The following is a 25,773-nucleotide window of genomic DNA, read 5'->3' on the forward strand; positions in this document are numbered from 1 at the left end:
CCGAGTGATCCAATGGCTGTGTGTTTTGCTCAGCCTCTGCTGGGAGAGAAAAGTGCTAAAAAAGTCATTCCTGTAGGTGGTTGGACAGACTGTACTTTCTCTGAAGTATAATTGATATCTGACTTGGAGAGTTCATGGAATGGTCAGCATAAAAAAAAAAAAAAACAACCTTGGCCACGAGACTTGGGAAGAAAAAGATCTTGGGATCTATTTCAGGGAATGGAGGACTGAAAATAAAGCTGCCAAAAGTTGTATGGAGTTGAAACCATTCAGAGTCACTGAAAGTTTGGAGTTGAACCTACAAAGGTCATGCAAACTTGGGGAAATGGGAGATCTGGCTGTTGGTCAAGATTCAGAAACTAAAGCCATAGATTCTCCCAGGGCAGCTTAATGTAGTGGGGGAGGTGACTTTACAAGGAGAAAGAAGACCCAGGTTCTAGTTCTAGATCTGCCCCTGATTCTACATGGGAGCTTGGGCATCACTTAGCTGGGCCAAATGCAAGTTACTTGACTGTGAGATAGGGATTGGTCTTCATCAGAAATTCTTTAACTTCTTGTGTATCTTGGGTCCCTGTAGCAGTCTAGTGAATAATGTCAGAATGTTTTTAAATGTACGAAATAAAATACATAGGATTATAAAGGAAACCATTTATATTGAAATAAAGATGTACTTTTTCTCATTCAAGTTCAGACCCCTCTGAAATCATTTAGTTAGTTAATTAGCATTTGTTAAAAGCCTACTACATGCCAGATCCTGGAGATGGAAGGGCATTGACCTCAGGTTAAGAACCAATGGTCTCCATGCTCTCCAAGATGATTTCTAGCTCTTATGAAATGATTTGACAGTTTGAATTTCTGTAGTTAAACACTGACTCCGTTTGTGTAGTCTGCAGCATGAGAAATGGTATTTCCTACACCTGCTCATCTCCAATGCCTGAAGTTACACAATTATAACTTTATTCCTTTTCATGAATAATAAACATATTCCTGGTAAGATTAACTTAACTTGTTATCAGGTATTCATATATCAGTATGAACTATTCAGCGAATTCTAGTTCCTCAGTGACGATTTCCTGAGATAACTGAGATTTGGGCACTGAGAAAATGATGAGAATTCAGAATTTGGATTGTGTGTAGGAGATGGGAAGGAATAATTCTATATCCTAAAGGACTGCCAAGGAGGGCAGGCCTGGGGTGGTACCCCTCAGTGGGCAATAAGTGAACTACATGAAGGAAATAGGTAAGATGAGAAAAGATGATTGCCAAGAAGCAACTCTATGAGAAAGCTATAGTAGGTAAAATTGGAGGAAAATTTTTACCTCTTTCACAGTTTTGCTCAGGATCTCTCCCTGAGGGCATGTGCCTCACAGCTGCATCAAACCAGCCTCCAGGAGAGCCTCATCCAAACCCTATTTGTTTTATTTCTTTACTTAAGCTTGAGCTTCTGCCTGGATTGTGGTCTGCGGTCAATGAAAATATGTTTGAATTTTCACAAATATTGTATTTCACAACAGGGAATCAGGCTCAGCAAACACTTTCAAGTGGTAATAGCTCTAATAGAGGCAGATGGTCACATTTTAACAATTAGCCTGAAGAATAAAAATGCAAGCCAGAAAGACTAATTGATGAGTTTGCTAATTATCATGCCTGTGCCCCTGGATGGAAAGGGAGAATTTTTACTTCAGTCATGTTATATTGATGTAAAAGATAAAGAGAAGAAGGTGAAAGAAGGAAATCCCATTTACCTGATGGAGGGCGCATGAGGAAATTTCACTTCTAATCAATCAGTTGGGAAAGTTTTGTTAGAGAAAAGTATGCAACAGATAGACAGAAATACTTCTCTCCTGCTCCAGTTCCACAATGTCCATATCCTCCTAAGCAGGACAAACTCCATAAAACAAAAGGACTGATGCCTCCTTTGCCTCCTTCCTGCCCCCAGAGGGTTGACATGTAAGAACAAAGCTAAAAAGGAAGATGAAAACTAAGCTAGCGATTGCAGAAGCCAGCCCTGCTGGAGCCCATGTTTCTAATCTCCTTGTACCTGTTTCAAGGCATGAAAATGAGGTGCTGACAGAGTATGGAAAGGAATGTACTGACCTGGGCCACAGGTTGTAGAGTTGGGGGTGGGGCAAGTGGACCTAGAGGCAAAGATTTGGTATGAATTTTGACAATCTAGATTGCCATCAAGCTAGAAAGTGGAAGAAGCCCTTGAGTGGTCTCTGAGCTATCCCAGAAATAGTCTTCCTCAAACCAGACTTCTGAACGGATCAATTGATATTCAAAAAAAAAGTGTCCAGCCTGGCAAAGGAAGCATGGTGAAGGAATATGGAGAACATCATAACACAGGGTATGTCCTGTGACAACAATAACACTTATCTCTCAGTTATGTTCATTTTTGGTCACTTACAGAGGTAGAGATGAAATGGATAATCAAAATTCATTAGTTTTTGGGATATAGTAGCTGATTAATAAATATTGGATTGGTTTTAGGGGGAGTGGGGAGAAAGATACTTACCTTCCTGATTATATTTAGCCTAAGTCACTAATAATACCTTTTTTGCACTGGCAGATCTACCACTAGCTGATTTGGGGTGGGGAAGGTGGAAGAGATTAAATTGTTCTTGCTGTAAGATGTGTTTGTGTGTGCTGTGTTGTTTTCGCCAAAGTAGGTTATGTATGGCCCCCTGGATCTAAATGTGGCTTGCAGGGAGATAAGAATACACATCTATAGCAATCTCCTCCCCACTCTCCCTTCTACAAAGGAAACTGATTCCTACCAGAAAGGGAAGGAGAAGGTTGGGACTAGAAGTCAGCCACTCTGCTCTTCTCAGAGAGGACGGGTATTGACCTAGCATTATATCTATCTACTCCTTTGATATTACTAGTCTAGAGGAAGTAGATTTTAGTTTCAAATTCAACTCCAATTACTGTTCCTTAATGAGAACGTTCATATATCAAGCTTGACTCCTTCCCACTAGATGCAGGTTTCACAATAAACGCACATAACAAATAGCAAAGAAATCCATTTATATAAGTCAAAAGTAAACCAAATCAGAGAATGTGTACATTTAAGAATACATACCAAATAATACAGATTAAAGGAGGTCTCCTATAGAGAGTAAGATAACAGCTCAACCAAGAGAGAAGGTTCCAAATCTCTCCTACGGGGAAATTCCTGAAATCCTCTAATGTGACAAGCTGGGAACAGAAATGATTGAAGTTCTACATTTTGGCTTCTTTTCAGAGTCTCTCTCCCTTCAGTGACTTGAAGAAAGGTTGGAATGATGCATCTTTCCTCTCTTTCTTCTCTCACTCTCATCAACTCCACCAGTTCCTCATGCAGACTTGCAAAATTGAGTAATCAATCTCCATCAATGAGGAGAGAGTGCCATACAACTGGTCCTTTAAGCCCAAGAAAGGATGAAGTATCCTAGGTTAGTACAGAGTCAGCTAAATAAACTTTGTATTACCAGTTCCAGAATGTTAGAACCAGAAGAGATCTTATGGAAGGTCTCATCCAATGCTCCCATTTTGCTAGTCAAGAAACTAAGTCTTAGAGAGATTAAATGAATTGCCAAGTCCATATAGCAAGTTAATGAGAAAAACATAACCAACTCTGTCAAGCCCTCCATAACTTGATCTCTTCCAACCTTTCCAGTCTTCTTACACCTTACATTCCCTTCCACATACACATACTGTAGTATCCAGTGACACTGTCCTTCCTATTCCTCAAATGAGATACTCTCTGTCCCTACTCCAGGAATTATCACTGACTGTCCCCCATATCTGCAATTCTCTCCAACCTCATCTCTGCCTCCTGGCCTCCCTGGCTTCCTTCAAATTTCAACCAAAGTCCTACCTTCCACAAAAAGCCTTTCCCAGACTGACTAATCCTAATGCCTTCCTTCTATTGTACCTACAATTTATCCTGTAAATAGATCGTATACACATAGTTGTTTTCATGTTGTTTGTCCTGTTAGACGATGAGTTCCTTGAGAGCAGGGACTATCTTTTGCCTTTCTTTGTATCCCCAGAACTTAGCACACTGCCTAGCATAGAGTAGATGCTTAACAAATGTTTATTGACGAACTTTCTATTGACAGAATTTGAACCATGGCCTCTTGACTATTCCCAATACAGCACTCTGCAAATAGTGTTGTTGTCTACTTGTTGATTTGAGGAGAAATGTGTATGTTATTTGAACAGAGAAGGAAGTCCCTATGGTTGATTTGTTTTTCCTTCCATCTACCTTCCTTCAGAAATAGAATCATATGAAAAATGTAATAACCACTCTGATTGTATGGCCTTACCAAGTATGAGATTTTATACCTTACAAGGTAGATACTATTTCTAGTTTATTAATAAATATAACAGAATATAGAGAGGTTAAAGAATAACATAAAACTGTATAGTTAGTGACAGAAGCAAGTCTAAAACCAAGTTTATTTAAAGCATATCCACTAAGTTGCCAAAAATCAATAAAAGCAATAAAACTCAATGGAGAGAGAGATTGTGAATAAACAGTAAATATATAGTTAGTAAAGTTGCAAATTTAGAAAATCTTCTTGGAAACATTTGAAGGTACACAGAAAAAGTTGAAAAATCATATCCTGTCATAGAGTGCCCCAATAATTCTTTTGTTGAGAACATACCCTGAAATTTTTTTTCTGAAAATTTTTTTCAGAAGCTATCTGTCAAAGATTTTCATAAAATCATCACATATACTTCCAAAAAAAACTAGAAGCAGCCTAAATGTTCAACAGTAGAGGACAAGTTAAATAAAGTATGATCTCCTATGAATGTATCAAAATTATACAAATTGAAAAATTTAACAACAGAGGTAACCTTGCTCTGTGACCAATTGATCATTGCTATTAACTGAAGCATAGAACAGAGAGAAATATATTCACCAAAGCTTTCTGCCACTGATGTGAAGGAGATACAGCACGAAGTCCAAGTTGAAAAGGGATCCTCTGTAAAGGAGGGGGCTCCTCAGATGCTCTTGTTTGTGGATGACATTCATTGTGCAGATTGCATCAAGCCAAGAAACCTTACAAAGCCTCTGAAATGAGATCCATGGACACTCAAAAGCATTCAGGCTCTCTACGCAGGAAATCACAAGTGGCTAAACGTCTCTTCTCCAAACTATCGCATGCAGTTGGATAGAAAAGGAATTGTCTTTATCATTAGCACCTATACTTTGACAGACACAATGAACGGATGGATGGATGGAATAAGCATTTATTACACATCTACTACGTGCCAGAAACTGAGCTAAGAGCTTTACAAATGTTATCTCATTTGATCTTCACAACAACTCTGTGAGGAGACAGTGTTATTATCCCAATTTTATAGTTGAGGAAACTGAAGATAGATAGAGGTTAAGTGACTTGCCCAAGATCACAAAGCTGGTAAATGTCTGAGGTTGTATTTGAACTCAGATCTTATTGCCTCCAGGCCCTGCATGGACAACAATTTGGACCCAGTGAACAGGAGGAAGAGAATGGGTTGAATTGACTTTGAGAAATTGCTCATTTCTTTTAGTGATTCCAAGATTCTCTGAAAGAAAAGTCTGCATTTTTTCAGTTGTGCAAGTAAGATTTTCTTAATTAAAAAATACTTCTATAATTTTCCGATAAGGATGCATATTAAACTGGAGACATTTGTGATTTTAGCAGATTTATCTACTGCTCCATTGCAATTTTGTCCATGCTAATATGTACTAAATAGTGGCTAAATTTTCTTTGGATCACATCATTGGAATTACCAAAATTGTATGTTACTTGTTTTCTTCCCTCACTCATATTGATTCATGTACCAGCAGCTGGTGGATCAATCGTGTCTTGAGAAATATTGCATGTTGTTTTGCATTTCTAAAAATTTAAACTACAACTCAGAATGGCAAGTACATTACATTTTTTAAAGTGCTAGTTGTTTTCATAAAAATTAAGCTTTGATAACTAGTTCAAATTTCATATATAAAGGGTGGGGCAGTGGTATGTAGGAAATAATTAAGATCTCAGAGTCAGGAGACCTGTGTTTTAATCACTGCTCTTGACCACCCAATGGTATTACATTGGAAAAGTCATTTTTACCTCTATTCCATTATTTCTTCATCTATAGAATAAGAGTGTTAGAACAGTTATCTCTCACCTCCCTTCCATTCTATGATATGTACTGTAGTATGTGTTACAAATAGCATTTATAGAATGATTACAGAATCAGAGAATTTACAAAATGGAAGGGACCCTAGCAGTAGCTCTTGTCCAACCTATAGATAAAAGACATCTCCAGAATCACATACATGGTTGTCCAACTCCTGTTTAAAAATCTCCAAGGAAGAAGAACCTACAACCTCTTGAGTCAACCCATTCCACTTTGGAGCATGTCTGATTATTTTTTGACATCAAGCCTGACTTTATCCCTTCGCAGCTTTGACACATTGCTGCTGATTCTGCCCTGTGGGGAAAAAAAACTACTTCTTAATAGCAATTAATATTGTAATATTAATATTGTAGGGCTGCAAGTCATCAAACACTATAGTCTTCTAAGAATTGACATTCAAGATCAAATGAAGGACAGTGGGGAAGGGTATGATGGGTATTATAAACACACTACAAATAAGGATTTGTAGGGAGGAAAGAGTACAAAAGATGTCATCCAAGATATGTGATGGAAAAAGATGAGCTGATCACATGTTGAGAGCAAGAAATAACTGACAGGCAGCCCTTCTGCTCTCTTGGTATACTCAGAGATGAAAGCAAGGAAGACCTCCAGCACATTGAATAGATGTACTTCCCCCTCCCTCCTCATAATTTAATGGGAGGACAAATCTGCATCACTAGAAGAAATATACATCTTGATGAGATTACCTATCAACTGTAACATTTTGGTACATTAATCTAGTAGAATGGAATATTATAATGAGAAGTATGAGAAATATAAAGAATTTTGAAAATTCATTTACGAAATAATACAAAAAAAGCAGAACTGATGGAATAGAGGAAAAGTGAATGGAAATGAATGAATAAACAAAGAGGACATAGAGGGAGTGACAAAAACAGTTGCTATAATATTTTATGCATTAAAATGATTTAATTTAAATTAGTTACTGAACAAGATTAGTTGTATTGATATATTAATCTGATCATTTAATTTTCAAATATGCTGTATATTATATTGTATATATGTATTTATATATGATATTACTTACATTAATCATTTATTTTAATATAGATATGTACATGTGTGTATCAGCTAGAGGCATCCCAAAGTGATTATAAATGCTACAAGAAGTCCTTATTACACAGAGATGAAAGAGAAATAATTCTAGGGAGAGAAAGGAAAAAAACTGCACAGGAGCTTGTTTTCAAAGGAGAAAAATGCAATTAAGAAGGACAGGGAATACCATTATTAAGGAATGAAAATATTTTCATTACTGAGGCGTTTTGTATGTCAACAGCAGATAGGGGGCAATGGAAGCAGCCACTGCAAGGTTTCTCAGCTACTTGGTGTATATTTCATATCAGTCAAGAAAAGGGCATTGAACAGCATAGATACAATCAAGCCAGGGAACAGCTGGGGAGACTTTGCTGGGTCTCAGTTTCTACCCCTATAAAATGGAATCATGACATTTGTCCTACCCACCAAGCGGGAATTTTGAGAGGAACAAGGAAGATCCACTCTTCAATCCTCTGCCCTTCTCTCAGTAAATACTCTGCCCTACAGACATCACACAGAGGCAGCTATGACATAGTGTGTGTTGGCGGGGAGGGGGCGGTACGGATATTGATTTTAGAGTTAGAAGACTTGGATTCAAGTTCCAATCCTGCTAATTACTAGCTATGCAACCTTGCTCAAGTCCTTTAAATGCTTTCTACATCAGTTTTCCTGTTTCTAAATTGAAGATAACACTGGCTTTGCCTATAGCACAGTACAAGGCTACTGTGGAAAGCTAATAATGATATAAAGTATTATAAACACCAATTATTATCATCATTTTCATAATTGCTGTTATTACTATTATTATTATCTTCAGTGGATTTAGCTATCACCTCTTTGTGGTTAAGTTCCCCATCTAGAGTCCCTCCCCCTTACCTAATTCCAGACCTGAATCCCCATCTGGATTCCTGCTGGTTCTTTAAACTTAACATATCCAAAACTGATCTATTCATCTTTCTATGAAACCTGCCCCTACTCCCAAATTTCCTGTTTCTATTTATGGCACCACCATGTCAGTCAGGTTACAAACCTGGCATCATCTCTGATTCTTCCCCTTCTCCCTCATATATTGAATATAACCATTCAAAGGACATCTAGATGAATATCAGACCACTGGACCCAGATGGCTCAGGAGAAGAAAGTGATGTTGGTGACCTTGCGCAGCCCTCCCTCACTCAAATCAAAGTCAACTGCAAGTCATGTCATCATCTTGATGTCATGGTCCTCTTTGAGAACGAAGGACAAACACAACCTGTGAGTGAGCAGCTCCTCCTCTCCTCTCCTCTCCTCTCCTCTCCTCTCCTCTCCTGCCTGAGGGCTCCTCTGGACCCTCCTAGCACAGAGTGGATGTAATTACTAAATAGTAATTGTCTCTCTTTTACCCAGGAACCATGAGGGTCTTCTCCTCCCAGTTTTTTTTTTTTATTACAGGAGCCATCCCTTCAGTAACTTAAAGAAGTCTATTCGTTGAATGGGTGTATCTCACTCAAAGTGAGAATGTGATAAGACCTTAGCCTGAAAGGACCAGAGTCTCACATTTCATCGTGGGCCATCTCCAGTCATCCTGATGATTATCAGGCCCAGATGTCTTAGGAGAAGAAAGTGAGGTTGGTGACCTTGCACAGCCCTCCCTCACTCATATCAAAGTCAACTACAAGTCACGTCATCATCTTGATGTCATGGAACTCTTTGAGAATGAAGGACAAACACAACAACAATTCTTCCTCCCCAACGTCCTTTACTCTGTCCTGTCTTTGTATTCCCACTGCAGCAGCCCAAGGCCAGACCCTCATTACCTTGTTACTTGAACTATTGCCACTGTCCTTACCTTGTGTTTCTGCTTTTGATCACTCCTTCAACCAATCCCATTTTACCTATTGCCAGCAGATCATCCTCCTAAAAAATCAGTTTGCATATGCCACCCCTTCCTCAGAAACCTTCTATGGCTACCCATTCCTCACAGGTTAAAGATCAAAGTCTGGTTTAGCCTCCACAATCTAGTCTTCTCTGAGGCAAACATAGCTTTTCAGTCAAATTGATTCACATTTTTGGTCTTGGACTCTACAGTGGGTTTTCCTACAAACGTACCTTTGTTCATACTGCTCTCTCTGCCTGGAATCTTCTCCCTGTTCCTCTTTAATTCTGTGAGCACTTGAGAGAAAGACATCTCTTCCAAGGCCCACTCAGTTACTCTCTACTTTCTGAAGCCTTTGCTAACCACTTCAGCTAAATGATCTCTCCTTCCTCTGAATTAATTTCATTTCATTCATTTATTCATTCAACGGACAGCATGGCAACATGTGGAAAGTCCAGGATGTGGAAAGTAAAAACATCTGCACCTGAGTCTTGGCTCCACCAATTACATTACATTACATATGTATGCAGTATATTGGGCAAGTCATAATAACCTCTCTGAGCCTCAGTTTTGTCATCTGCAAAACATGTTTGATTATTTGTGTTATGTACCTTTCAGAGTTGTGAGGAAAGGGTTTTTGTAAACTGAGAAGTGCATAGAACTACTACTATTTATAATGTACCTACCATCCATCATGCTATTTGCTACAGGGGATACAAATAAGATATGGTTCCCGCCTTCGAGCAGGGATACTATAAGGCTCCAATGAGATAATGGATGTAAAGTACTTGGCAAATTATAAAGCACTGTATAAGTGCCAGTTTATTATTAGTAGTATTATTATCATAATTATTTGTATTATTAGTTTAACGACATAGTGTCAGCCTTCTACTACATGTCTTCTTAGCTCAAGCATGAATGGAGCGATACAGGGGTGTGATGGTCAATTCTTAGTGACCAGGCTTTCTGGATGAAAAAAAAATGAATACACACACTTTTAAAGTTAACCTACATGACCGACACTTTCATAAGCGTAGACAATCAACAAAATAGTACCCTAATTTCTGAGATATAAATACTGCTGCTGAACATTTAACAATGGGCTCTCAGAAGCCAGTTAGAGCTGGCTCCAGCACAGCTGCCTAAAGAGGTCTTACAGACGAACACTTTGTAACTCTTATGCATAGCCTTTCCCCCCTACAAATCTTTTGGATTTTGTACTTCTCTGTCACTTATTCTAATTTTAATATGGATAATAATTAACATTTACAAAGCAATTTGAGACTTACACAAGGTTCTTTCCTCACAGCCCCTCTATAAAGTATAGGTCACACAAGTGCTGTCATCTCATTTCTCAGATGAGAAAACTGAAGCTCTGAAGAGCTAAATGGATTCACCAGACTCCCAGAGCTATCTAAGGGGGTGGACAGGACGCAAACGAAGTTTTCTGGCACCCAACGTTCGCTGTTATTAGCGTACAGTTTTCATTCCTCCTAAGAGATTGTAAACATCTTTAGGGAAGAGACAATATCTAATAAATCTTTGTACCTCCTCAGAACACAGTCTTACTTATTAATATATATTTGATGAATGAATGAGTGAATTTGGCTCACATATCAATATAAAGTACCAAGAATTACAGTATATACACGTATATATGTATATATATGTGTGTGTGTGCACATGTGTGTTTATACATAATTTTTGTGTATATATGTATGTACTTATATAATTGTATATATACATGTACTTAGATAATATTATTATATTATTTTATTATATATACAGATGTATTATTATATACATATATATTACATATTATGCTATGTATACATCTACTTATATACTTGTGTATATATAAATATACTTATATGTGTACATATTATATATGCATGTACATATATACATGTACATATATACGTATACACACACATACATATATATATATATATATATATATATATATATTCTCTCTTTCTCCCCAAAGTTCCTTGAGGACAGGGACTATTTTATACGTAATTTTTTCTCTCCCTTCAGGCTTAGCACAGCTGCCTTGCTCAGTAGGTGCTTAATTAATATTTGTCATGGGTTTTTAAAAATTGTTTATTCATTATAAAGTAAGATGACACATAATTATTAATGTGTTTAAAGCACTTCTCAAACCTTTAAGTTCTATATAAATGTTTCCTTAAACAATATGAGGGAGATGTACAAGCTATGACAAAGAACATTCTTTTCACTTTCATACTTTAATGATCTGTGATTTCATGTACTCTTTTTACCGATACAGATATAACAATCAGCTTAGTAGATGGTTTGTCTGGCAGATGGGATTTTCTCTGAGCTCAGTGAGGCTAGTTATCAGATGATGGAGATCAAGTTTGTAACTGGTCTAGCTTTGAAGCCTTTCCAGTGTTGTTGGACCTTGCCTCTGAGAACCCAGAGTTACCTGGAGATCTAAGTGAGGCATAGTCTTAGGTCTCTACTAGAGTCTCTGTTTTGAAAAAGATAAATACTCTGTAAATGCCAAGGGCTATTTATACTTGGTACTTGCATTGCTGCCAGCACAATTTTAAAATTATAATTTGGGGACAGCTAGGTGATGTAGCAGATAGAGCATGACACTGGAGTCAGGAGGACCTGAGTTCAAATCTTGCATCAGACACTTACTAATTATGTAATTCTGGGCAAGTTACTTGACCCCGATTGCCTAAAAAAATTGTAATCCCCATTTTATAGACAAAGAAAATGAGATTTAGAAGTCATTCAACTAACAAGGGGCCTACCTAGGATTCAAAATTAGATCTGTTGGTTTAGACTAATTTTGAATCTAATGTTCTTGCCTCTAAACAACATTGCCTTTAAATAATTTCAGAACTTCATTTTGGTAGAAATCAAAGCAATTGAGAGGTTATAGAAGGAAAATGACAAACGTTGGAGGAGCTGCCAAAAAACCAGCTATACTAATGCACTGTCAGTGTTTGTATGAATGGTCCAGCTACTGTGGAAAGCAATTTGAAACTAGACCTCACAAGTCACTAAACTGTGCTTACCCTTTATCCCAAAGGAGAAAAAACTTATTCAAAAATGTTTGTGGTAGTTCTTTTGTGTGGCAAAAAACCAGAAACTAAGGAAGTGCCCATTAATTGGGGAATGGATGAACAAATGACAGGATAGGAATGGAACAGAATATTATAGCACAATAAGAAAAGCTGAAATGGATTATTTCAAAGAAAATGGGAAAGATACATATGAATTGATGGAGAGTAACAGCAAGACAACTTCGAAAGATCCGAGAACTCTGATCAATTCAATGACCAAGCACAATTCTAGAGAACTAAAAATGAAGCGAATTACCCAGCTCCTGACAGAGAAATAATGGCACAGAGGTACAAAATGAAATATGTCAAATGGAAATATGCCTTCTTTGACTATGCATGTTTGTTGCAAGAGGTTTGGGGGTTTTTTTTGTATTATTTAGATGAAGGGCAGAGAGATGGAAGGGAGCAAAAGGAAATGATTATTATTTCTCAAAATAAAATATGAAATTTTTAAGGAACTACACTTTTAATGAATAATGTAGAAGGTAATCACTGAAATTATAAGAAGCAAATTATCTCATGTATCTCAAAGCACCTCAATACACTAATACCATTCACCAGTCACCTTGCATGTGTCTCCTCCTGCTTTTATGCATTTCGATTGATTCTTCACATGCACATTATTAAAATGGGCCAAGGGCAGAAGAATGCGGGCATGGAACTAAGACCAAAGTAATGTTCCCGTAATAATGATGTTCTTACTGAGATAAGGAAGAAGATAAAACTATATAAGCTATCTTGGGCATCGGGACTGGATTTATACTTGGGTGAAACAGACAGCTACCTGTTATGATTGTGAGGATTATCAAAATCAGCTTTTTTTAAAGACCATAATATGATACATAAATAAAAAAAAAAAACAATGGGCTTCTGTGATAAAAAAAAAAAAAATACTAGCCAAGCTATTAAGTCCTTGAAGATCACAGAGAATGTCCCCTTTTCAAAAACATTTCTTCTATGGGTGCCTGAAATTCCTCGATTACTTATCCATTCCTTGAATTTCTGTATTGTCCTCAGAAGGTTCATCTTGTTGAAAACAAATTCCCAAGGAAATCCCTAACATCTTAACTTAAGGGAATTTAGCAAATTCTTCCTCCGTATCAGGGGAAACCAGAAAAATCTGAAGGTCCTGTATTCCTGGGTGAGTAAAAAAGGTTCAGAAAGAAGGAAAACAAGACTGAAGCCTGAATTTTAACAACTCTACCATTTTGACAGGCCCTGGCAGCTATCACCCAACTAGAAGACTTTTCTAAAGGAACAACCTAATGGCAACTGTATTTCTGGAAGCTTGTGCCATGTTGGGGGTAGGGATGTGGGAGGGATAACTTAGGAAGGATCCGATGTGGGGAGCTGACACAATTGCACAATACTCTCTTCCACTGGAGAAGGACCTTCACCTCTCCCAACTGATTGCTGGCAGGAAGAGATTATCTCTGAACAACTCATAAAATGTAAGGTGAAGTCCTGAGGAGGAATGCAGACAGTTCCTTCTATCAGCAGATTGTTATGGTTAGGGCTGAACTAGAAGGGAGCAAAGCACACTGACAAATCCTTGTTTATCCTTGTGTGCTCTCTCCACATGGCCACAGGCAGTTGAGCAGGCTGTGGGAAGAAATTAACGCTTTGCAAACTGGGTAATGTTCTTGATCTGGGATGGTTTCCATAGCAGCAGCTCCTAACTTGGGTGCTTCCAAAATATGGGTTGGGATTCTGTCCTGCAGATTTTGGATCTCAGTGGACATTTAACCTGGGAGAGACAAAAGTTGTGTCTATACCATACCAGAATACAACTTAGTCCCCAAATCACACATATAGGTTACATGTGGTTAGATAAATGTAGCACCCAGTCTAGAAGCTGTCTCCAATCTGGCACTCACAGTTTTGCAGTTTTAAAGGAGTGACTATTCTCATACATTCAAAGTATTTTAAGTGGGTCCATACTCTTATAGCTCGCAAGCCCCCACAGGGACACTTACTGTTAATCACCAGCCAGTGGATACAGTTAGCTCGAAATGAAGGATTTCAATAAAAAGCCTTGGTAAGAATAGTGCTTACACAGCATTGTCCCTCTAAACCTGGGATTTTATACAGCGCCAGTGGGAAGAGTAGGTACATATTCAGAGTACACACTTTGGAGGCATATTCATTAAGAATACATGTGACCTAGGCAAATCACAGCTGTAGTAATCCAGGACCCCAGTGTCCTTTCTTTTCTTATTGTATATTCTTGCCACTCCCCCCAGGTGCAATATCTCTTCTGGACAGGTGGCTCAGCTGTGCTCACTGAGTTTGCTGTTCTCCTCAAGTTAATTCCTAACTACCATAGCTAATTCTCCCTTGAATCTACAGCTGGCTCTATTCTCTGCTGCCAGAGATCATACGTTTCTTACTGCTCTGAATTCTAGAAAGTGAAGGTCTTTGCTCCCTGATGGATTCAGAGGCTCTACTGGATATGGCATTCCTCTGAAGAACAACATGACCCTAATTAAAGGGGGAGGGGGGGGAAGGATAGAGGGAGAGAAAATTCCTTTCACCCCATCCCCATTCCCTCTGGTAGAAGGCAACAGTCACACTCTACATTGCTACCACTACTTCAAATTCTGGACTATTACTTATGACTGACAGCTTTGTTTTAAAAAGGTCATCAGGAGCATGGCCAATCTTTTCATGTCCAATTCCAAGCTCTTCTTCCAATTCTATCAGAGAAACTTTTTTTCACCATATCTCTTAGATAACAGGGCTAGAGAAAGCTTTACATATCATTAGTATAGCATTGCCTCCTTGTCTGTCTCTGGCTTTCTTTGATTACCTACATCTTAATCAATTTAGACAAGAATCAAATCTTGAGCCCCATTTCCACACACACCCCCTGATGCTTAGCTCTTCTCAGAAGGAGCCTAAGATTAAATTTTTCTATCACAGAGAAGAATGTCAATCTTGGCAACAGTATTGAGGCCCCCCAACACCACAGACTGTTATTTGGTTGCCATTACCAACCAAACCATTCCTCACCAAGCACAGATAGTAATTGTTTCAAGTGTATTCTCCAATAGATCTTTTTGGAGAAGCTATGACATAATGACTACAAGGGCAGCCATAGCATGAGGAAGACCTGCATTCAAGTTCACATACTAATTGTGTTACCATAGGTAGGTAACAATTTCTTAGCCCTTCTAGACAACTCTCAAAGTTGTATACCAGTAGAGAGAATTTTCAAACTAGTAATTCCCCAATCCAATGAAATCCTAGAATCAGACAAAATAAACAACGAACCCTTTTAAATTAGTGAATTTTAATTCAGTTCTATCCAACAACTATTTATGATGCACATATGTTGCAATGTGTCTGAGAGACCCCATAGAAGATTTTTAAAAAGGGGGGGTATCTCACAGTCTGGCTGGGTACACAATGCATTTATACCTCAAAATAATTAGAGAGTAAGACAACACATAATTTCATCAGGTACTAAAATTCAGTATAATTGTAAACTAAAACAAATGGTAGAAATGTGTAGTGTTCCAGGTGCTCCAGAAGGGAAAGGATCAGTCCACTGTAACTGACAGGAAATCTTCAAAGAGAGAGTGAACAGTTAGTGAGGTAAGTAGGTAAGTAAGCAAGGGGAAAAAAAAGCCCATTTAAGAAGCATTTACAAAGTGCTAGGCACTATGCCGAGGCTTTTAGGTTACAAAAACAAATAAGCAAAATAGCAAACACTTAAAGGACAACTAGAGGTGAAAGTGGGGGAGGGGCTGAAGGATACTGGCTCAGAGGTATGACTTGGAGTTGGCCAGGAAGCTGGTAATAAGCCAGGAACAAGACTTGATAAGGTAGAAACTCACCAATCAAAGCTCAAGGTCCTAGTAATGGGAGTTCTAATTCCTGTGGAAGGAAGGAGAAAGCCAAAGTTCAGCCTTAGAGATGGCCAGGAAGTGAAACTTGAAATGGGATCCAGAAAGGGAAATAAAACTTATCTTCAGAGTATCAGTTTTACTAGAAAATGCCAAAGGATGGAAGGGCTTCAGGAAAATAGGCCTTTTGATAGAGGTATAAACTGATACAACCATTCTGCAAATTTAGAACTATGCCTCAAGAGTTATTAAACTGTGCATATCCTTTGACCAAGCAATATCCCTAACAGGCCTAAGTCCTAAAGAGATCAGAGAAAAGAGAGAAAGAGAGAGAGAATTTATACACACATGTATATATATATATATATATATATATATATATATATATATATATATATATATATATATATATACACATACATACATACATACACATACATACATATACACATGTATATTTACATATGCATACACACATACAAAAATTTTTTATAGCAGATCTTTTTGTAGTGTCAAAGAACTGTAAACTAAGGGGATGCCCATCAACTGAGGAATGGCCAAACACATTATGGAATATGAATGCACTGTAAGAAATGGTCAGCAGAACAGTTTCAGAGAAGCCTGGCAAGATATGGATGAAGTAATGTAATGTGAAATGAGCAGAACCGAGAAAACAATGTAAACTATACTGTTTATTATTAGTACATTAGTATAATAGTATATTATATTATACTATAGTGTAAGCACTGTAAAAATGAACAAATTTGAGAGACTTAAAAACTCTGATCAATCATGATTCCAGAGGATTGATGAAGAACACCTTCTAACAGAAAGATGATAAATGAATACAGAGAATGAGACAGTCATTTTGAGATGGGGCCAATATGGGAATTTGTTTTCCTTGACTGAGCATATTTGTTAGAAGGGTGTGGTTTGGTTTTCCTGAGGTAAGGAAGGACTAGAAAGTAGGAAGAAGAAAAAATTTCAAAGGAAAAAAACAAAGAAAACACCAAACTATGGGAGAGCATCTCTCTCATTTCTTCCAGCTCTAGAATCCTACAGAATTCTATGGTCCTGTGATCCGTCTCTAAATAGTGGTTTAAATCAGACTTTGAATCAATGGTCATCTTTGGCAAGACAAAAGGCCTTAAGGACAGATACCAAAACAGAGTCACTTCTGTGCAAATGGAAGGAATAGTTCAGGTCTTGGGTGGACCATGGAATGATGCCTCATTTTTATCCGCTATCACTAGTACGAGCATTGCAACTGTCCATCAAGAAGTATTTATTTAGCACCTACTGTATCAAATCAAGTCAACAAGAATTTATAAATCTCTTGCTGTGTACCAGGCGAGAAGATCAAAGTTCAGAAGAGAGTCCAGAGCATAGCCTAGAGTGTAATGAAGACATGGTTGGCCTGGCTGACCTCCCTAACGTGGAAGTTCTGAGAAGCACCAGTCAGTCAAAGAGGACTATATGCTTAGTACTGTATCAGGGCACAAGAGAAGGGAATGATACAATACCTGCCTTCAAGAAGCCTACAGCTTAGTTGGGAGACAAGACATACATTTGAAATAAGTAGATAATATTGTAAACTAGTCACTACAACTCAGCTCTGGAGACCTGGATTCTTGTCCTATGTCACTATGTCTAGCTCTTATGACCTTATCCTACCCCGTTATGGGTGTGTTGAGAGATTAACATCTCAGATCTCTTCCAGCTCAAAATCTATGATTCTGTGAAGTCTTTAACTTCCTCAACCAGTCCATGAGATTCAGAATTGGAACAGAAGTACCCCTGGGACTAGTCAATATCTTTAAGCCATTATAAGACACTAACATCTTAGTATGAAGTTGTTTTCCACATTGGCCAAGATCACACAGGGAGAAAGTAGCAAAACTACGTTTCAAACTCTGGTTTTATGACTACAAGTTCAGTACTCTTTTTGCTGTATCGTTCTGATTCCCACTGGGGAAGTTGTTTGTTATTCCTTCTCGAAGAGGACCATGGCATCAGGAAGGTAATACCATGATGTGCAAGTGAATTGTGTTTAAGTGGGCAGGGCTGTACAAGTACCAGCCTCACTTTCTTCTCCTGAGCCATCTGGGCCCAGTGGTAAGATAAAGATCAGGACAACTGAAGATGGCCTCCCTGGGGAAAGAGAAAGCAATAAGAGACCTCCCTAGTGTCCCTGCTATCATACCATTCTGTGGCTATTTATTCTACCCATGTTTAAGACCAGCCATGTCCTCCACAATTGGTCATAAATAAAAATAATGATGATGATGATGTAACTAATATTTTATAAGTGCTTTTAATCAATCAATCAATAAGCATTTATCAAGCACATGGTATATGCCAGACACCGTGCTAAGTGTTGGGACTACAAAAAGGAAACAAAAGACAATCCTCAAGGAGCTTAACTCTAATACTTTTAAAATTTGCAAAGCATTTTTCATATGTTATCTCATTTGATCAGGAAAATGCCATCATCAGGAACTCTTACATCATATCAATAAGAGTTCTGTTTCTTACAGCACATTTTTCCTCATTCTTCATATTTTGCCTTATGCTTCAATGTCTAAAACTTGACAAAGCCTATAAGAATGCACACTTCTCTCTTGGTTCCAAATCCATGGTCATATTTTGGTTTCCATTTAATCCTCTTAGTCCACATAGTGAAACATAGGCAGAGTAGGTGGCCACCTATGTGTTGTGACCAAAGGAGAGCAGGGAAGGACTATTTCCTGACAAATGTTTCCCCCATAAATATTGAGTGACTGAAATTCCACCATTAGAAACTCATTCCTTTGGATCATTAAGATTTTTTTTCCAATTCTCAAATTCCTCTCTTAAAGTGCAAGTGAAAGAAGTATTGTTTATTCCCCTCCCTCACCCATCTGACTTGAGGTATTATTCATTCATTCATTCATTCAACAAATATTTGTTTAACATCTAATATGTATAGGGCACTGAGGAAGCTAAAACAAGGATTCCATGGTCTCTGCCTTGAAAAACTTCCGGGGGTGAGGGGGTAGGGAAGAAAAGAGGTGATGAAGTTAAGATTGCAGAGTAAAATCTAGCAATTTTATCAAAGCTCCTTCATATCTTCCTCCACAATGAGCTATGAAATGTTCCAGATTCAATTTTGATCAAGAAAAGACCACAGTGAGTCATTTTTCAAGCCCAGTGCAGCTTAAGAAGATAGGCAGAGAGATTTACAGGTGTTGGGGTAGTGACTGGTCAGAAGCTCAATACAGTAACAGTAAAGCAGCAGATGAAAGCAGCAGTGGACTGGAGTGGTAGAAGCAGCGACAGGGAGAAACCTAGCCCCCAGGGACTTTAAGAGAACTCGGGTAAACGATGATCTCAGGGTATCCCTATACTAATACTAGAAGTAGGAATAGGTGCTATTTAACAGTTCTGTCATCCATTTCCCAGTTCTAGGTCACATTTCCAGGGTGGAGAGGAGTAATTGTGGTCTCAAGGGAACAAGGGCCATACTTATGTAAGGAGCAAGGACCAAGCTTTAGAAACATAGCTGTGCAGTTCTGAACCCAAGAAAAGAATGGGAAGCCAGTTCCAACCTTTTGCCCTGTACCTAAGCCTGCAGTGGAATAAATCAGAGCAGGAAAACAAAACTAAGAGGGAGCTGGCAGTTCAGTTACTCTGAACATGAAGAACTTTCTAGATGGCTAATATTGACTAAGTCCAGCAGCAATCTATGAAAACTCAATCATACACAAACTAATAGACCTAAAGGGAATCAGGAATTTGATAAGCACAGACCAGGACAGTAGTGAAAAAACAAATAGAGGAGTTAACGTTTTATCTTAAAGGCAATAAGGAGCCACTAGAACTTTTTGAGTATGACAATGATAAGGTCAGACCTGTGTTTTAGGAATAAACCCAAAAAGGCCTGTTTTGTAAATTCTGTGAATGTTGGTTTGGAGAAGAGAGAGATTTGAGTCAGGCAAACCAATTAGGAGGCTATTGCAGAGTCCAGCAGTAGTCTATGGAAACTCAACTCCACAGAAGCCAACAGACCCAAACTGGGTCAAGAATTTTCTGACCAGGAAGACAGTGAACAGACCTCTCCCCAGATCACACCACTTTGGAAGCACCAAAAACTTAGAAATCCCCAGACTATATAGTAAAAGCAGCAGAAGGACATAGAAGACAAAAGCTCAAGCTAATCATTCCCCCAAGAGGTGAGCAGAGTTCAACACTACCATTAAATCCAAAGTCAAGAAATAGGCTGAAACAGAAGCAAAGAGAAAAAAGGAACCTGACCATAAAAAGCTACTGTGGTGACAGAGAAGCTCAAGGCACAGAGAAAAAGACAATTACTTGGAAACATTTACAAGCAAAGCCTCAGAGAAACTTTCACTTACTCCTCAATGATGATTGGTTGACAGCCAAAAACAAAATTTAAAAATAACAGAACACAAGACAAGACAATAATTGGAAGAAGGAAAAGAAATCAGGAAAACTGACCAGAAAGAGAAAGATGAGTCTACAAGGGAAAAATAAGATAAGTGATCCTACCCATCTGAGGATTCATACAGAGCCATTCCCCTGAGTTGGACTTGGGCTGCTGTCTCTTGTGACTTGCTTAATGGATGTATTACCTTTTTGTACAATCTCAGGGTGCCATAACTATGGTTCTCTGCTCCAGACAATGGCATGTCTTTTCTAAGTGTTTCTGGAATTAGGTAGTGATGAAGTCTAGTATATCTTTCCCGTTCTAGCTCTTCTATATACCCTTGGCCTCACCTATAGTTGTAGACAAACTATGACATTTTGAGACTGTTTGGTTAACTGCCATCCTAGAGCTAAGGTGGGGGATTTGATCTTTCTAAGTAAGACACATCACTTCTCCACCAACACATATGCAACCTCTACCACCCACATCCAAGCTAATTATATTCCAAAAGGCTCCCTCCTACCCAAATCATGAGGGATGTCACTAAAGGGAAGGGATTGGTAAATCCTCTCATGGACTTGGGGCAACCAATAGGAAACACTGCTCCCATTCCCTGGAAAAAATTTCTGCAGGCATGCTTTGGTGTTATTAGATTTCAGCTTCTTCCAGTAAACAGGACGTTACAGGAAATTGTCATGCTTGTGAGGTTTGACCTCTCAGCATTTTGTTGAAGTTCAAAGGCCCTCATGTGGAAGAGGACAGAGGCTCTACTTGTGTGGGGTGAGTCAGAAGCCTTCTTCACAAGGGCCAAGTGGCTCAAATAAAATAGGAGCTGACTTACCCCTTTGAGGAGCCCTCCAACCAAATCAAGCTGAGACATTTGCAGAGCTAAAAATATTTGGATAACTGCTTAGAACATTTTTCTCTTCACTTCCTTGTCCTAGAACAAGTAATGAGCAAAATAAATAATTTTTGCTATATTTCTATTGGGGTCAATGGCTGAGACTTAGAGGGGCTTCAGAGAAAGACCAGATGAGCCAGGCAATGCCAAGGGGAAAAAACTTATTTTAAGAGCTCAAAGGAAGGCCAAACAGTTTAACCAAGGGAGGACGCAAAAGGAGGCAGAGTCCATAAAGAAAAGCTGCTATGTTAGCAGCCACCAACCAAACTGAGGAAACAACTGACACCTCCGCAACTAGGGCATCCCACCAACTCACCCTCCCCACTGGAGCCAAGACCGGTACCTCCACAAAGGGATAAGAAAGAGCAGAGTAAAGGTACAATGAGGGCCAACTCCAGAGAGCTCAGTTTTTGGTCCATGACAAGGCAGAGGGGATCTATAGTGGTCTTGAGAGAAGCTACTCCTAGAATATCAGCAATTAATTACTTACAGTTGTAGAGGACTCACATGTAGCCAGGGGCTCCATGTATAATGAGGGGGCTGTCCCCTCCCAAACATGTAGTATGAGGGTGTCATTTTGTGGTTTGAAAGCAGGCAGAATAAACATCTCTAGCATCTTCTCCCTCCACCTTCTGCAAGAGAGACTTTCATTCCTGCCAGGATGGGAAGTAGGAAATTGGGTCTGAAGGCTACTCAGCAGTCCTTAGAGAGAAGAGGTACAGAACTAGAAACATATCTTTGTGCCACCTTATTTATTGTTAGTCTAGGCGGTACGATATGATTCCATCTAACTTCAGGTCACTCTGTCATTTGGTGGAGGAAGGGGGATTCTAAGCTCTATAGTCAAAATTTGACCCCTTTCCCATCTAATAACAGTTCCACAATGAGCACACATGTAGTAAATAGCAAAGAAACCCATTTACCCAAATCTTAGCAAAACAGACATCATAAAAGGTATATGCAGGAAAATATATACTAGCCCATAAAGAGTAAAGGAGTTCTTCCATTGGGAGTGAGATAATTCAAGTCAACAAAGATAGAAAGTTCTAGATCTCACCCAAGGGGAAGCTCCCTGAAGTCTCTGGAGTAGCAACCTAGGAATGGAGACATGATGGAGATTTCCAACTCCTCTCACGTCTTCCCAGAGTCTTTTCCTTCAACAACCTGAAGTGGGATTGGCATCTTCCATCTTCCCTCTCAAACCTGGAAGCCAGAAACACCCAAAGTGACTTGACATGTGAAGAGTACAAAAGAATACTTTAAGTTTGAAGAGTCCCAAAGAGAAGTAAAGAAAGCTGGAGCTCTTCCAGTCTCACCAATTCCTCCCTGGCTCTCATGCAGGGCAGAGTATTCATCTCCACCAATAACGAAAGAGTCCCTTACAAATGGGCTTTGACACAATGGTTACACACTATTATGATATTTCTTTTCTACAATTACTTGCATCTATCTTTACCATATGCTTGAAAGCCCCTCAGGGAAGGAAGGGAGAAAAAAGAAGGAATGAAGGAAGAAATGAAAAAGAAGGAAAGAGAAAAGAAAGAAAGAAAGGAAGGGAGGAGGAAGGAAGGAAAGAAAGAAGGAAGGAAGAAAGGAAGGAAATGAAACAAAGAAAGAAAGGAAGAAAGAAAGAAAGAATTATATCTATTAGGTGTCAAACACTGTACTCTGGGAATGAAAATACAAAAAAGAGATATTCCCTGACCTCAGGGAGCTTATATTAAGTTAAAGAAAGACAACATATAGAGGAGTGGTAGACAGACAAGAGTATTTTGATTTGGGAAGTTCCAGTGGAGTCATTGGGCAATCAATTGACACCTCCTTTCCAGAGGCAATATAATATTGATTTGATTACAATTCCCAGACAGAGAAGCAGAGGGAAATGAAAGACATGGTTTACAATGACCTGAAAGGAAGATGTCTGTGAAGCATGGTCTGCTGACTGGGCCAACCTAAATGAGATGAAAAGGGCCAAGCATAAAATAGGCAAGGGCAAAGTGCCCTTCAGTCAAGCATGATTTGTTTTCCTGTCTTTAATGTCACAGTCAGAAGACTGCCAAATAGCCAGGAACCTAGAAGTTTCTAACCTGAAAAGCTCCAGGCATAGAAGATTCCAGGTATGGTGCACAGAGATTGGAGGGAGGGGAGCAGAGAAGTCCTAGAAAGGAGGCAGAACAGAATGGAAGGGATATTATATAAGAGAAAGGACTTATGGCTAGGATAGAGACAGTCTGAGAATGGAGAAAACCTAGATCCCCATTTTTTTCTGTAGCATAATAGATTCTAAACAACTTCAAACTGAAGAAAATATGAAATCTTAGAGGGAAAGTAAAGTCCAAGATATCTATGGCTCCACACAACATACCATAACTTCATGGAGAATACTGAAAGGAAAGAAGGAAAAGAAGTGGAAGCTCTGGAGCCTCTTAAGATATATCTATACAGGCCACAAAAGAACTATGCCATTTGATCTCCAAACCGGTTACTTCAGCCCATCTATACACACCAGAGTTTCAGAGCCTCAGAACTTGGAAGGATCTCAGAGGTCATCTAGTCTAAGGCATGCCTGAACAGGAATCCCCTCTGCCCTCTCCCTGCCGTCTAGTCTTTGCTTAAACATTTGCACTGATGCAGACTCCCTCCCTACTAAGGCAACCCATGCACTCTGGCTAGCTTTAATTGTTAGAAAATTTGTCCTTACATCGAACTGTAATCTACTATCCTGTGTTTTCAGCCCAGTACAACTAGTTACAATGGGTAACTAAGTACAATGGTTACCAGTATAACTTGTTACAATGGGAAACTAGTAAAATGAGCAGAGAGAGACAGAGTTCTAGAGTCTTTGGTTCAAGAGCAGAGTTGCAATCACTTGAAAAATCCTTGAAAGCAAGCCTACATCCCAATCTCAGGTCATTGTCATAGGTACTGTAAGAATCTGTGGGTGTGATTACTGAGTTGATGAAGGACTGGAGGAGAACAAATGCTGTACTGACTTTCAAAAAAAAAGGAAGAGGGTGGAGAATTCAAAATACAGATGTCAGTCTGCTTTCTTTCATAGTAACTTTGGAACTATATCACGAAAAGTAGGATTTGTAAGTATTTCGAAATGATCGCTAGGAGCTAGTGTGGCTTTCTGAAGAACACATCAAACCACAGTTCTAGAGGATTCATAATGAAACTTGCTATTCCTCTTGATAGAAAAGTTATGATCTTCAGCTGCAGATCAAGACAATTATCTTTTTGTACATTGTCAATATGGGAATTTGTTTTGCTTGATTTTATAATATTTGTTACAAAGGTTTTGTATTTGTTTTTCCTTTTGAGTAAGAGTTAGGGGAGGTGGGGTGAAGAAAAAGTGGGTTTTTATTCATTGAAAAATAATACCAAATTATTTTAAAGTTTAATTTAAAATTTTTATTTTGTTTTTAATGAATGAATCATGCCAGACTAACTTCATTTTTTCCGTAGGCTAGTAAGCCTATTTACTAATTACTCGTTGTACTAGTTACTAATTCTATTAGGTTGATAATGCAGAGTAGAAGATTTCATTTGCTCTAAGGACAAATTTTCAGATAACTAGAGCTAGCCAGAAGACTGGTAGATCAGGAAATGTCACAGGTATGGTATGTCCAGATTCCATCAAGACATTTGAAAAGAAAAGAATATCTCATGCTGTCTTTGTGGACAAGATAAAGAAATATAAGATAGACAAGCTGTTGTTGGGTGGATTTGAAAGTATCTGAATATCTGGACACAAAGGATCATCCTAAATGGAACTATATCACTCTGGAGGGATATCTGCAGGAATATGCCCTTGGACTATGCCCTTTGGCATTTTTCAATGACTTGGATGCAGGCCCATTCTGGATGATCATACAATTTTCAGATAATATAGAGCTGTATGAGCTCTCTTATAGAATGACATTTGGGTCCCAAAAGTAACAAGGTAGAGTTTCATAGGGATAAATGCATAGTACTACCTAATCTCTCTGGTTCCTAGTACCCTAACCCTGGTAATCATCCTGTATATATTTTCTATCTACTATTTGTATATATTTTCTATTTATTTTTCTGTACTCGTTAATTTTCCCAATAGACTATAAACTCCCTGAAGGCAGAGACCCTTTTGATTTGTCTTTGAATCCTTAGTGCCTAACACAGTTCCTGGAACAAAATAGGAATTTAAGAAAAGATGAATGAATTAAAGAATTGTCAGATATAGAAATTTCAGAGTCATGGAGAATGCAATCCTTCTCGCAGCCCTGTGTTTTATTAAAATGAGTTTATTCAGGAGCATTTGTGAAAAATCCCAGAATCACACTGACTCCTTGTTACATCAATCCAGAGGCTTGGGTCTGGTAGCTCAACATGATTTCCCTGGCACAGACCAGGCTCTGGGAAAAGCAGAGAGAAATGCAATT

At 38.6% G+C, this 25,773-nt stretch overlaps 1 long non-coding RNA gene across 7 annotated transcripts in view; it reads right to left on the reverse strand.

Annotated features, from left to right (window-relative positions):
• LOC140506395 (uncharacterized) overlaps positions 1-25,773 on the reverse strand; it is a 162,454-nt gene that overhangs the window by 44,180 nt on the left and 92,501 nt on the right. For 5 of the 7 annotated variants that reach the window (XR_011967915.1, XR_011967912.1, XR_011967918.1 and 2 more), the window contains 2 exons: positions 4,911-5,062; positions 3,083-3,402 (listed from right to left, as the gene is read on the reverse strand). This is a non-coding gene — a long non-coding RNA (uncharacterized lncRNA). Of the gene's footprint in view, positions 1-3,082; positions 3,403-4,910; positions 5,063-16,016; positions 16,381-25,773 lie in introns of those variants that run through there. The other 2 variants (XR_011967917.1, XR_011967916.1) reach the window with 2 other exon arrangements.

This window comes from Notamacropus eugenii, chromosome 5 (assembly GCF_028372415.1).
Source record: "Notamacropus eugenii isolate mMacEug1 chromosome 5, mMacEug1.pri_v2, whole genome shotgun sequence".
NCBI lineage: Eukaryota > Metazoa > Chordata > Mammalia > Diprotodontia > Macropodidae > Notamacropus > Notamacropus eugenii.